Below are 13,511 nucleotides of genomic sequence, written 5' to 3' on the forward strand. Positions count from 1 at the left end.
AAGGCTTTGAAAAGACTGATACATGAAGGGATTTCTTCAAAAAGGAAATGTTTTGCTGTTGGCACGATAGGTTTTTAGCGAAAGTTGAATTGATCCAGTGGGTCCTGTATTTTCCTCTTCTCAAACTTTTTCCAGTTTTGGTGCTTATAGTTGTTTCTACTTTGACTGTGATAATGAAGGATCAAGGAAAAGTAGCAAAGAGGCTTAACTTAATAACTTCACAGCTTAGAGGGCATAACGAAAATGAAATAGTAAGCTGCTAAATGAATATTGAACAATTTACTTTTTAATACTTATTACAAAGAACAGGTTACCTCAATCTAATTCACAAACACCAAGCCAAGCGCTCAAACTGACAATTACGTGAGGCAGATACACACATCAGTCACAGTGACTGGTTTGACAGTTCAGTCTAAACATCATCTTTGACCACATTGTGTCAATCTTGATCAAAAAACAGACTGAGACCAGATTAATAAAGGACTTTGGTCTGGACAAACTGGAGGGGAAATCACAAAGAGAAGAAGATAAATTAGACAGAGAGAAATAGATAACTGGGCAGGAAAGCTAAATTCATAGACAAGGATGCCTGAGAAATTGGCCTTCTGCCCGGTTTGGTGTAATTTTGTCCGTGTGATTAGGTATTGGCACTGTGCCAGTAATAAACGCATGAGAAGGAGACTTGCTCTCGAGCATGCTTTACGCTTGCGTAATAATAATTTTTTGCTGCAATTTCCTGCTTTGGAAACATACCTCTCAATCTGTGCTCTGTGTTATTGAACAAACACATGCATGCACTTTGTCCATTAACACGTGTTATTCAGTGTATTGTCTTTTTGAAGCACTCCAGTAATTACAGCTCCGTCTCTGGGCCTTTGTGAAAACATGACTCTTAAATTTGTGTCTATTGTCTTAGTCTTGTCTATTTGGGGCCAAGGTGAGCGGTGCCAGGCACCTGCCAGCGGTGCTGCAATCCCCTGTATTATCATCAACCAAGAAGCTGTCGTTGTGTCGTGGTGAGCTTGAATAAGAACAGCTGTCAGTAAGATGTGGGCAGGAGAACACGTACACGCACCTAATCTCCTATACATAAAATGACCAGGATGTGATTAGGAGCCTTAATTTCAAAGTCAAGTTTACAATCACAGATAGAAAAAAGAAGGAGCCCAGTGGGTGTTCTGCATGTCTCATCAAACCAACGTGGCAGAGTTAACAATGTGTGAGAACAAAGCTAAAAAGGTAGTATTATTGTTTAAATAATTGGTAAATTATTTGATGTTTAATGCAAGTGTTAGTGTGCTTTCGTTATTTATGATGGACTTTCTTTGGGCACTGGGAGCGTTTGTGTGTGGGAGACCACTGCAGCCAGTAAACTGGAAAAGAGATGAGAAAAGCCCAATACAGTTATAAAAATGTCACAAATCACAATCTGACATCTATGCATTTTCCAGGTTAAACACTGGCTTTATGTTTACAAGCTTACACTTATGTATTTATTTATATTTTATGCAATGGGTTTTTGTTCCAAGGGTCATTAATAAACCGATGGAAAGGTTGGAATGATGTGGCTGGATCACTCTCTCGGGAGAAGCAAGACAGCAGCCCCGAGTTGTTGCTTTATTTTTTAGACAGTATGGCAACATTGATGTCGCAAAATGCCTCAGTGTAATAAAACACCATGAGAATATTCAGAATGATGGACTTGGGAAATTTGTGTTTGGTCATAAAAAGTGCAGTCTGGGCTATGAGCATTTAACACTTGTGCAGATAAGCTGTCTGAAGCAGCTACAGGAAATGACTGTTTACGCTTTTACAGATGGCTTATCTAGCTTGCGACACTGGCATGTAATGCACGGTAGTTTGGAAAGTGCACAGTGTGTAGACAGTAAAATCTAATGACTGTGTGTAAGACAAAGTGCATAAAATACAAAATGCTCTAAACAAGTATCAGGAACACTTTGATGGTTTTAGAAATAAACTTGTGTGCTGTTTTACTAAGTCTTGGTTGTAAATAGAGGTGGGTCTAAAGCTCTGAGACAACTTAGTAGAGTTGACTCAAATAGACCGGGTGAGGTCTATTTGCAAGCCGCTTGTTTAGCCTAGCTTTGTTCAGACCAGAGAAGAATCGTAAAGAGTCCAAGCAAACACATATTTTATCGAATCAGGCAAGGTGATGATGCATCGTGATCCTCAAGTACTAAGCAGAATCCATGTATTAATAATAATACAGTACAAAGCTCCAGTGCAAGTCACTAAGTTGATGTTAGTGGCTCTGTCCCATTCACCATTGGTTATAATCAGTGTTTAGTCTTTGTCCTCACATACTTTTTAATATATTGTTTGATAGTTGCACAAAATTCTAAATACTGAATTTTAGATTTATCTTAAGGGTTTATCATCAAGTGCGTTATAATGACCATGTCTCAATTGTTCTCGTCTTCAAATGTGTCAGGTGGAAAAAATAAAAAGTCAGGGTGTCATGATCCGCATGGAACATGAACTCTTAAGTTGTAGTGGACTCTGCTTTGTTTTTTTTATTAATGGATCTCTTGTTGTTGGTTCCGTTTTTATTTTGAAGAAGTTCCTTGTGTTTCTGCACTTCCTGTTTCCCTGTCTTTTGTCTGTTCTCTTTACTTTGCCTGTGTCTCCTGCCCCTGTGATTGTCTGCACCTGTTCCTATGTGTCTCGCCTGTGTTCTATTTGCTCCGCCCTCCTTGTGTGTATTTAGTCTCTGTGCTTCCCTTGGTCTTGGTCGGGTCGTCTTTTGTTTTTTCCCCCAGTCTTTTCCTGCGGAGTCCGTTCTTGTGATATTGCCCCATTATGCTCCTGATGTCTCCTGTGCCTTGGTTCTCTGATTTGTTTTATAGTTTGATCACTAGTGATTGATTTAGTTATTTCTACTTAAAAGACTGTATGTCTCTTTCTGTTTTCGCTAATTAAAAATAGTGTTTATTTTGCACCTCTGCATTTGGGTCCTGCTTCCTGCATAACGTGACACAGGGTGGGACAGAGTTTTCTACCACCTGATGGAGTTGACATTATTTAGCTTGTGAGTTGAAATCTGCCAACAGTTTTCATTTCAGACTGGCTGTCATGGACTGGAAATCAACATCCAGCTCTTGCTAACTTCCGTGCGAGGTCAAAAGCTCATAGTTTCAAAAACGATGAATTTCAAATAGTAAATTTACGACTGTTATCACACTGTTATCACAAACCTGCCAGAACGGAAAACTCAACGGTAACTAAAGGATTTGAAGCTTGGCGAATGGTCAATTACAACACCAAAATTGTTAGATTTAAATGTATAGCTGCAAAGCTACTTTATGATGAGCCCAAGGCCTTTAAGATGCTTCTCCAGTCATGGGGCACAGGCTGTCCTTAGACTGGTGAATCACATTGCTCAATGTATGTATTTATAACCCTATTACAGAGGCAAAGATATAACAATGTGGAGCGAGTTTAATCAATTTGTGTGCGCTGGAGGGACTATAATTTTCCTTTTCTTGTTCTCACTCGTCACACTGTACCATCAACATCCAGAGACCCACTAACATTCAATAATACAAGCACACTGAGACCTGATCCTGCAATGAGGTACTTTCCTACATACTAATATTCATATGAAGATTTTATACTAATATACTTATGGATCCCTGAACAGCAGCAACAGTGTATTCAGCTGTCAAACAGTAAAATTGTGCCTTAACCAACCAGGTGACCTCTGAATTATGACCTGTCCTGGAAGTGATACTTAAATAGCCTGACTTTTCTTCTTACCCCAAATCCTTTTTTTTCTCACATCTAACCACATACTCTTATTCCCAGGTGACCCCGGCACTGATCTGAGCAGGAGGCATTATCTGACTATCCTGGATTTCCACAGCAGTGACAAGGCTTTTCTCTGCAGACTGGTGGGCTCCCTGGCCTCAACAGCCCAACAAAAACAGATAAGAAGCACAAGCGACGCTGTTCGTCTTGTACCCAGTGACTCAATGTATTCTGTGCAGAGTTTCTGTCTTCCATCAGATAGGGTGAAGAAGTTTGTTGCTGGAGGAAATGATCCTGTCGACATTGACACTATCTGACACGGACATTTACAAAAGCACTGTCAGGTTATAATACTTTAAACAGATCAAATCTTCTGATGTGTAAATGTGGTTATCACAAGAATATGACTTTATTAGGTGCTGTTTGTAAAAGTTTTCTAGCTGCTATGTTGTATTAATGGTGCATTTATATAATTATTAAGATTTAACATCATTTTGTTATAAGAGAACAAAATAGGCATGGCTGTACCCTTTAACTATAGGCATATCCTAATGAGAAATTTGATTTTAATTGACTTATAATTCCCTCATAAATATACAAACTGTTCCTGTTTTGCTTTCACTGCAACTACTAGTGTACCCCAAATTATTTTTATTAGTTAAAAGTTCCACCATCATTTTGGGCAGTAATCTTGTTAAACGCCGCCACTACACAGTGGTAATGGTAATCTAACATTAGCTGCTTTCATACTGCTTCATGCATAGCAGCTGTTTTGTAAATGCAGTCCCATCTCCCACAACAGAGAGGAGAAAAAATAATTATCAGGCATTTTCCTTGTTGCTGTTGAGTTCTAATCTTATCCAATCATGCAGCAGTCGTGCGGCCATTTGGTCATCATACCATGCAATAAAGTGCACTGTTAATCTTAACATAAGGCTTTGGATTGAATCACTGGTAAACTGAAGCCCTCAAAATCCCTCAAACACACATGCATGATTACCTACTACACACAAACCATATGTGCATACAAAAGAACATTTACACAAACAGAAACACACCATTTACTATAGTACATGACACATTCTATGAGTTTTGTTTTGCTCTATTTTGTCCATGTTCCATTTACACTCTTGAGCATTGTTCGAAATGCTCCATCACCAATGTGAAATGGGATTTTAATAAAACCACCTATCTGAAACCAACTGAAAGTGTATACTAATAATGGATTTGTGAACCAGATAAGGGCGTTTCGTATTCCAGGTTTATAAATTCTCCAATTTGATTATGCCAATTATTTGCACCGGGTGTTTTTCATAGAATTTCTTTGAATAAGGTAATGCGCATATGCAGTTTATGACAGATGGGGTATTTCATTTTTCATACTCTTCTCCAGCCTTGGCTACATGACATCTCTTCCAAATTCCCAGTATCAGCGTATGCAAACAGGAAGCAAAACTTCATGCTGATACCAGTCTGTCAATACTGTCAAAGTGTGTGATTCTCCCCTGCGATAGCCTTCACCCTAATTAGTTTTCTAACTGCCACAGCCCTCTTAGTTGCCAGGTCAAAATCATTGATGCTGGCAAAGTCAATGACTATCTTGTGAATTCCCTTTCCCAGAAGATTGATCCCTTTTGTTGTTGTATGAGAGACCAGGCAAGTCATCACAATTGCAAAGCTACTTTCAATGGGCTGCCTGTGTAGGTGGTAGTTGCTATGAATTTTATCATGCTGAAAATAAACCTGCTCATTCAGTGCGGAGCAATTACCGTGTCATCATCTTCCCATTGCAATTATACCCCCTTTCTCTCTACACTTATCATTATGGAACATTTTCTTGTAAAATCCGTGAAAGTGCATTTGGTTTGGCTTGGTGCTCAAGCCAAATATATACTGTACACTACATGTTGCTGCTCCGTTTCTTGTATAGGAGAGAACAAGTGCATTTCGCAGCCACAGGCTGTTGTGTTTTTACCGAATAATAAAAATTAACAACCATTAAACATGAGGTGGTGCAGATTGAAATAAAGTACTTATAGCAATGATTATGAATCTTTTTTACTGTATTCACCGGAAGGAAATCTCTTTATTTCAGCAGAAAAGGAGGATGTTTGTTTTACAATGTTGAATTACCTGACCTGACTTGACTTGAAAAATACAACAGGGAACACAGTAATTTATTTGATTGGCATATGCAATAACCCGCACCACTGCAAATGGCTTTCAGAGTACAAAATTTAACACTGACAAGGGACTTTTCACTGTGGAGATGCTGTCAGGAATAGGTGAGCCAAACTGAAATACTGGAAAGCATCCAGAAAGCTTTAAGACAATTCACACTGGGAGAAAGGAATATAGGGACACAAAAGGCTAAATAAAAGGCACTGATGCATCATGCTCAAAGACGGAAGCCCTTGGGGTACAAATTCTACCCATCAATGTTATTGATACAATAAGACATAAAGGTTATTGTAGTGGTGACTTCAGCCATTACTTACTCAATTCAAACCGTAAGGGTAAATATGGTAGAGCTTCCACCCACTGGAAAGAGAGGAGAGGGAGGTTGGCAACAAGCCTCCATCCACCTCATTAGATTGTATGGAAGCATCAGCCTACCAACAGGTCCTGTCTCTTGTGAGGCCACATACTACACACACGCGCACACACAATTTTCCTTAACACCCCATGATCATCCATACACACATAAATGACGCAAGCGGCATGTGCACGCACCATCCCTGCCCCTACTTTTTCCTGACACCTCGCTTTATCAACAGTGAAGCAGGCAGATTCTTTGCACGAGCGATAAGCAGATCAATACCAAAGTATGGACACTGCGATACCTGCGTCTTTCTGTAATCCACATTCATAGACCAAGTATCAATATAAGCTAAATACAAACAATGCCGTCTTCCCTCGTCTGTGCCATTTTGCACATAGATACAGTCTATTTAACTAATTTGCTGCTATGCCACATAATTGCTGCTATACCACAGAAAACTCCCGTCATTGAAGAGATTATCGGTCACGTGAATATATTTCTAAACCCTCAGTCCCAACGACTGTATAACATACAACAAAGACGTTTGTGATGCCTTTTCTTACTTAATATTGGATTTTGGAGAATAAGATTTGGGTGAGTGAGATTTGCTGCACGCACTGATAGGCAAAACACCACCGGTTTTGCGAGCACAGAATCAACAGACCACAGAGCTGCAACAAGTGTGACTCTGCAAAAAGGTCACATGGCCTGATGGATTGGTAGTGACAGCACAAACTACAACAATGTCTCAAGGTTGTCATTTTTACCGGGTATGTGAAAGAGAGGAAAACTGCTCCGCGATCACTGAGAGGTGTGCAAGAAAAGGACAACCTATCCTCGGTTTCAAAGGCAAGAGAGATTCAATAACAGAGCAGCTTTTCCAGTCTATATCCGAGTATGACCAAACAAAATCCCTACATTGCTAGTAAGCAGTTATGAAACACAGACACAGAACATCGTGGGCATACCGCTGGAGTCATATTTCTACCTGACAAACTTGATGTGTGTGCTTTGACTTACAAATTCTTGAGGAACATCTCAAGATCCTAGCCACCGATACCATCCACCTTTGTTTGTCTGCTGTGCTAATCTGAGCTTGTCTGCAGGAAATGGCTGCCTATGGTTATGTGTAAGAAACCCCCCAGTATAACCCACAGAACCCAAACCATGAGTTGAAAGTGGCTGCAAGCATAATGAAACTAAAGGGTTAATTATTAATTATCAGGGGGTTCGGCAATATAACCAAACAGTCACACAATCCCGACTATTCAGTCCATTATACACCAAGAAGCTCACTTGTTCACTTCATTGAAAATCTTGCCGCTGTTTATTCCAAAGCTGCAGGGCTTTGCTATTTAGAGAGATTACCAGTTGCTATGAAAGTACTTGATTGAACATTAATTTATCAAAGCTAAGACCAAAAGGTCATACAGACAGGAGGATGCGTGCTTGCTTTGTTCATCAAACAAAAGACTCTTGAGGAAAATGTCAGGGAAGCTGCCACAGAAAGGCTGTATACCCTCAGCTTTTATACGGCACTTGACACAAGAGGTTGAAAAAAAATACGTTTTTCAAGGTGACATATGAGTCATATCATGCCAAGCTCAACTCTAATTCATCACCCGCTTGATCTCACTTTCGACCTTTAATTTGTGGCCTTTTTAAGGCGGAGACACAGAGATGGTGAGTGGTGTGTATCATTGTTCAATCCGGACTTTGAGGGTCTGTGTCTCAGGCACCATCTGCTGGAGCTGAAATGATCTGGAACTATAGAGCAACTCGTTCTACAGAGAGGCGCTCTTCAATGGATCATACAGTCCCATTTCAGGGTATTCAGACCAGACACACCGTACAGCTAGATAATTGGGAGAAATTTGTATTTCTTTTGGGAAATTCTGTTCGTTCTTTCTGGTGTTACTATTACATAGTCCTAATTCATTTACCTCTATGATCCTGTGCCGCACAATGTCTGACGGTGTTCGCGGGAATGTTCAACGGATCCGCCTGTGAACCTCTAAATAGTTTTAAAGCCATTTAACCTCCGATAGTTTATCGAGCTCTACAGGAGCCAAAGTCAATTGGTTCATCCTTTGTCCAGTGACATTCATTGTGCATGTACGTCTGTATGCAGTACACATGACTGTACAAGGGGGTGACCGATATCCTCTGACAATGTAGCCTGACTGTAGCTAAAGCACTTTCATACCTCTCAGGGGAATAGACTGTGTGTGTGTGTGTGTGTGTGTGTGTGTGTGTATATGTCTGTGTGTGTGTGTGTGTGTGTGTGTGTGTGTGCGTGCGTGCGTGCGTGCGTAAATATTATTTGTGTTAAAAAAAAAAATATTAGAGTTATTACTCATTCATGGTGCATTGTACTTTTTACACACACCATGTGGATCAATTTGTAACATGGACACACCATTATTGTACAGACGCACCAAACCAGCTGACATAACTTTCTCAGCACATAACTGTAACCTGGAGCATAACCAAATCATGTTGGATCTTCTATTGGCTTTCGGACCCTAATTGGCTCCTCCATCCTTTCAGTGATGGTGCTGGTCCCTTGAGTGTAGATTTATTTGACATGCCGGGGAATGGGTTTCAGGAGAGAGAGACTGTGGGCCAGTCGGATACATTAACAGAGATCCAATGCAATGAAATGATTGACTTGTCAAAATACAATGGGGTTGCTGCTGACCACCATACACAGAATGTAAAATTTACTAATTTTATAGTTGCTGGTCTGTCAAATCAGTCTTGTGCGGTATTACTGGTAAACAAGCATTCCCCTGCAGGTTATATGGGTTGATGCTTACGCTGTCTGTAATTTGGAGGTCATTTTGAGCATCCAGTGAGTATACTTTAAGTTCTGCTGAAAAGGTAAACTATTTATATTTCCTCTTAGCTTGCTTACGTTTCAAACAGAACCACACGCAAAGGTCACTCATGCTCCTGCCCTTGGCTTTTTTTATTTTGGTTTGTTATGCTTCAACATAAGCTTTTTTCCCCCCTTTTGCTGCTTACATTGACACATCTATGAGAATTATCCACTGCTTGTTAACATTCTGGGTCTGGTGTCAGAGTCTGTTTATCCAAGCATCAGGATCAGAAGGCGTTTGTGGACGTTGACATTTATTTGGTTTAACTTTTCTGAAAGCAAAATTATCACAAGCAATCATATCAGCATCAACGTACACAAGACACTATTCAACCTGTTTTAAGACAGGCCAGAGATGATTCCCCTCCCGAATTTGCAATGGCCCGGTGCTACTCAACCGAGAAAAATACATTTCATGGTGTTTTATAAAACCGGTAGCACCTCTTTGATGAAAAAAGATACTGTATGTCTTATGGTTTCAAAAAACTCATTACCCTGTGCGTCAGTGTAGCTGGAAGCAAAGGGTAATACTGTTTTCACCTGTGTGTGTGTGTGTGTGTGTGTGTGTGTGTGTGTGTGTGCGTGTGTGTGTGTGCGTGCGTGCGTGCGTGTGTGCTAGTCTGTGTGGGGTGTTATTACTTGGGAGGGTATGTCCACATGATTTACTTTTGGTCATAGGTCATGGTAAAGTGTAACCATAATATGGTAAAAAGTTTTTCAAGATATAGGTCTAGAGAAACAATCGAAAGCATATAATGATCAGAAAGATTGCCCCCGTCATAAGATATCATATAGTAAGTGACATCATGAAGAAGTCAGAAAATGACATAATCAAAAAAACCTAAAGCCTATATGGATGAAAATGATTTGGGTATGGATGGCATATGCATGGGACATGCATCGCCCTTCAAATGCTTTTCATTACATCCGCACCACTTCACTTCAGGGCATATGAGACTTCTCTGATAAATGACTTTAGTATCTGTATGTTTGAAAATTGAGGTTGTGATGTCACCGACTGGATCTAATTTGGTCGCCCGAACCCTGCAAACAAATAACTATTTGTTTGGGTTTGTATTGGATTTGATAAGCAAGGGGCTGTGGAACAGTGTTGTTTTTGTTGAATGCATGTCATCTCTCTTGGGAGCAGTGTGTTGAATTCAAATGTAAGTATTGATTGACCAGCCACATCAAGTTATTTGGCTTTAAACCCCTTACCTACTGTGCCAATACTATGCCTTATCCTCTTAATCCATCCTCTTAATCCATAATTAATTAATCCTTAATTAATGCTGAGATAAACATCTGCTTTTAAATGGACAATTGTCTGGAAGCATCCAGGAGAATTGATGCGGTGAGGTCGCCGGTGACATACAGGTGGGCTTGACAAGCGCAGCACTAGGCAGTGGCTGACGCCGGTTTCCACACAACGAGTTACGACAGATCAGAGACAGCGAGGTGTAGAATCCATATAAATTACATAGGTGCCAGAAGAAATGTCACGAGATAGACAGCAAACAGACACCACCTCCAGCTGCGGCAGGTTTCTTGTTGTTTAACCAAAGATACCTTTACTCCGGATGAGCTGGTCGATTTATTGCGTTAGGAGAGTATTCAAATCGTTAATTCTGCCCAAGTGGAGTTGACATAACCAATTTTCCTTGTCAAATGAGGCCTTACAGTGTCCTTTTAACTAAAAGCACAAATTTGTCTGTCAGGTGCTTTAACCAGGGACGAGCTATCAACATCCATACCTGCTGACTTCCAGAGAAGCTGTTGACCAAATGCCAAAGCAATTTCTAGGTTTCATTTTTTTTGTTCCCCTTAGATCTCAGCTACTGAGGATTTTGCAATATTTTGCAGTGACATATATATATATATATATATATATATAAATATAAATATATATATATATATTCCATTTGCGATTTGTCTTTAGTTATTAGTGACTCATTAAAAGGTAAATATAGCTGGATATCATCAGCAGTTAGATGTTTTTGTGCCTTCCACAAAAAGCCGATACTGCATGAAAATGACAAACTTATTATAGCAAATCACAAGTGAAGAAATGCCGAGTACACACATCGTAACAAATGAATAAACAGTGAAGCAACACCAGACCACAATCACAGGCAGTCCAAAATATCCGAATCATCCACACTTCATATGTTGTTGTTCAGCGCGTGCCGAGCGCACAGGCGGGCAGGTGCGCTGCCGCTGGATCGAACACGCACGGATCTGAAAGCTGCTCTCCGTGGACTGGGACCGGACGCACCGCCACTCGCGAGGATGAAACTGTGCAGCTCCCTTAGAGCACTCGGCACTGGACTGGATTATAGGGCGGAGAGCGAAGGTTTGCTTTCACTTGTTTTACATTAAAAAGACAGCCTGGATCAATACTGCAAACAATCGACAATCCTCGCTGTATATGCAGAGCTGTTTATGTGGCGCAACATCCCATGAACACACACACACACACACACACACACTGTTCGTGCGCTGACGCGCGCGCACACTCACTCACTCCATCCATCACAGAAACAGAAAAGTGTTCGTTCGGGGGTGAAAAAGGCTGGGATGCGCTTTGGGGGGCAACGAATCGTGTGCCAACAGCAGCAAATGCACCTTGAAAGTTAATATCTCAGGACTCAACCAATAAATCAGCTTTTATCTCCCGAATCTCCCGAGAGGCAAAGGCTGGACCGGACCACCGACCCCCGCGGAACAGAAACGCTCGCGTATACAATATTTGAACACTATGCATTACTTATGGAAATAGAATATGTTTGTTCTTGGTAAGTTTGGCACATCACAGGGTGGAACAGAAAGGGGAAACTGTCTTACCTTCACGCCATAAGTTTGACTGGATCTTTGTTTTTGCAGGCACCGGCTGTTAAGTCCAAGAGCATCCGCCGTGCGCTCCCACTGTATCCGTCATTGGCTCTGCACTTTGTTAAAGCCTACTCTGCATAAATTAACCGAGTGAGTGCAGCGCGGCTCGGGTGCGAGGCAGCAGCAGCAGATAGACTGAGGGAGAGAGACAGAGAGAGAGAGAGAGAGAGAGAGAGGAGGGAGAGAAAAAATGAAACACCAGGAGCCCAACAAAAAAAATCGCATTCGCATAAAAATCTTAAACCAATTATAATAGATTACGCAGCCCTAAATATTCTATGTACCGGTTGTTAACTGATAAGCTCGAGGAACGATCCTCCTCCAGTTTTTCTGCGCGTCAGAGGAAATTCAGGTAAGAGTGGAAGTGTGCGGTTTCCTCCTGGTGCGTACCGGAGCTTTACTCACGGCTCTGACGGAGGCAGGAGACTGTGAAGAACTGTGGAAAAAAATCAAGGCGGGGTTGCATCTGTTTAAACCCCGGCAGGGACCTAGGTTTCCCTTAATGGCACACGGGCATTGGTGAAGCCTCGTGTTGCCTCGCGCTTGTGGCACATTTTCCGCAATTCACGCTCCACTTTTACGCGTTAAAAAAAAAAGAAGAAAAAAAAGAATGAGGTGAGAGAAGAAGAGAGAGAAAAAGCAGATTTGAAGTATCGTATATTTTTGATACAGGGGATTTGAATCATGAATAGTTTGTTAGCAACATGAGCACCAATGCAGGTATGGCCTGTGATAAATGTACATTGGTGCCACACGACAATGATGCATAGTGAGAATAGGCATTGAGAGCCATGAAACGTATTAACACGTCTCTGGCCCTCTCTGTGTTCTTCTCTCTCAGAAAAACCAATACGTATATTTTATATGAGTGAGGTTTTTCTTTCTCTCCATTAACAAACCGTGTCCATGACTATCCTTCATGCCATGTAATCAGGAGCCATGCTCACATACGAGATGCTTTGTGAATGCAATTAACTAGCTGGAGGGATAGAAACACAGTATTCCTCTGATCCCTGCAGGACAGGCACCGAGAAACAATGCACCGCGGATTTCACGTCACATCGCGCAGATTTATTTCAACCTGCAGCCTTGAGATTCATCCAGCACAAAATTACACACAAGACCACCTGCTTCAGTCCAATTCCAAAAAAAGACAAAACAGGAGAAGAGGCCCTAAGATAATCGTCGCCTTAGGTAGGCTTACTGTTGTCTGAGTGTGAATACAATTTGCTCCTCTCAACCCAAGTGTTTGTGAAAGGATTTATAATGCAGACATGGCATGCCAGATATGTGTGTTTTTCAAGTGCCGTAGCCGTGTAGGAGTGTGTAGTGTTGTTCGTTGTGTGGGTAAGTGGGTCTTTTTCCAGATCTCATTATTTCAGAGCTGGAGTAATGTGTGTACACTGCAGCCCTTCAGTCCTCCACACA

The 13,511-nt window shown here is 41.1% G+C and overlaps 1 protein-coding gene across 1 annotated transcript in view; it reads right to left on the minus strand.

Moving 5' to 3' along the window:
* The window catches only part of drd2a (dopamine receptor D2a), a 30,799-nt gene extending 18,137 nt beyond the window's left edge, over nt 1-12,662 (minus strand). Inside the window, exons 1-2 of the mRNA XM_047335818.1 lie at nt 12,368-12,662; nt 12,036-12,218 (exon numbers count right to left, since the gene is read on the minus strand). The gene's annotated coding sequence lies outside the window, so the exon portion shown is untranslated. The remainder of the gene's footprint in view (nt 1-12,035; nt 12,219-12,367) is intronic.
* Between the last annotated feature and the right edge of the window lie 849 nt (nt 12,663-13,511).

The sequence above is a fragment of the Scophthalmus maximus genome, chromosome 11 (genome assembly GCF_022379125.1).
Source record: "Scophthalmus maximus strain ysfricsl-2021 chromosome 11, ASM2237912v1, whole genome shotgun sequence".
Taxonomy (NCBI): domain Eukaryota; kingdom Metazoa; phylum Chordata; class Actinopteri; order Pleuronectiformes; family Scophthalmidae; genus Scophthalmus; species Scophthalmus maximus.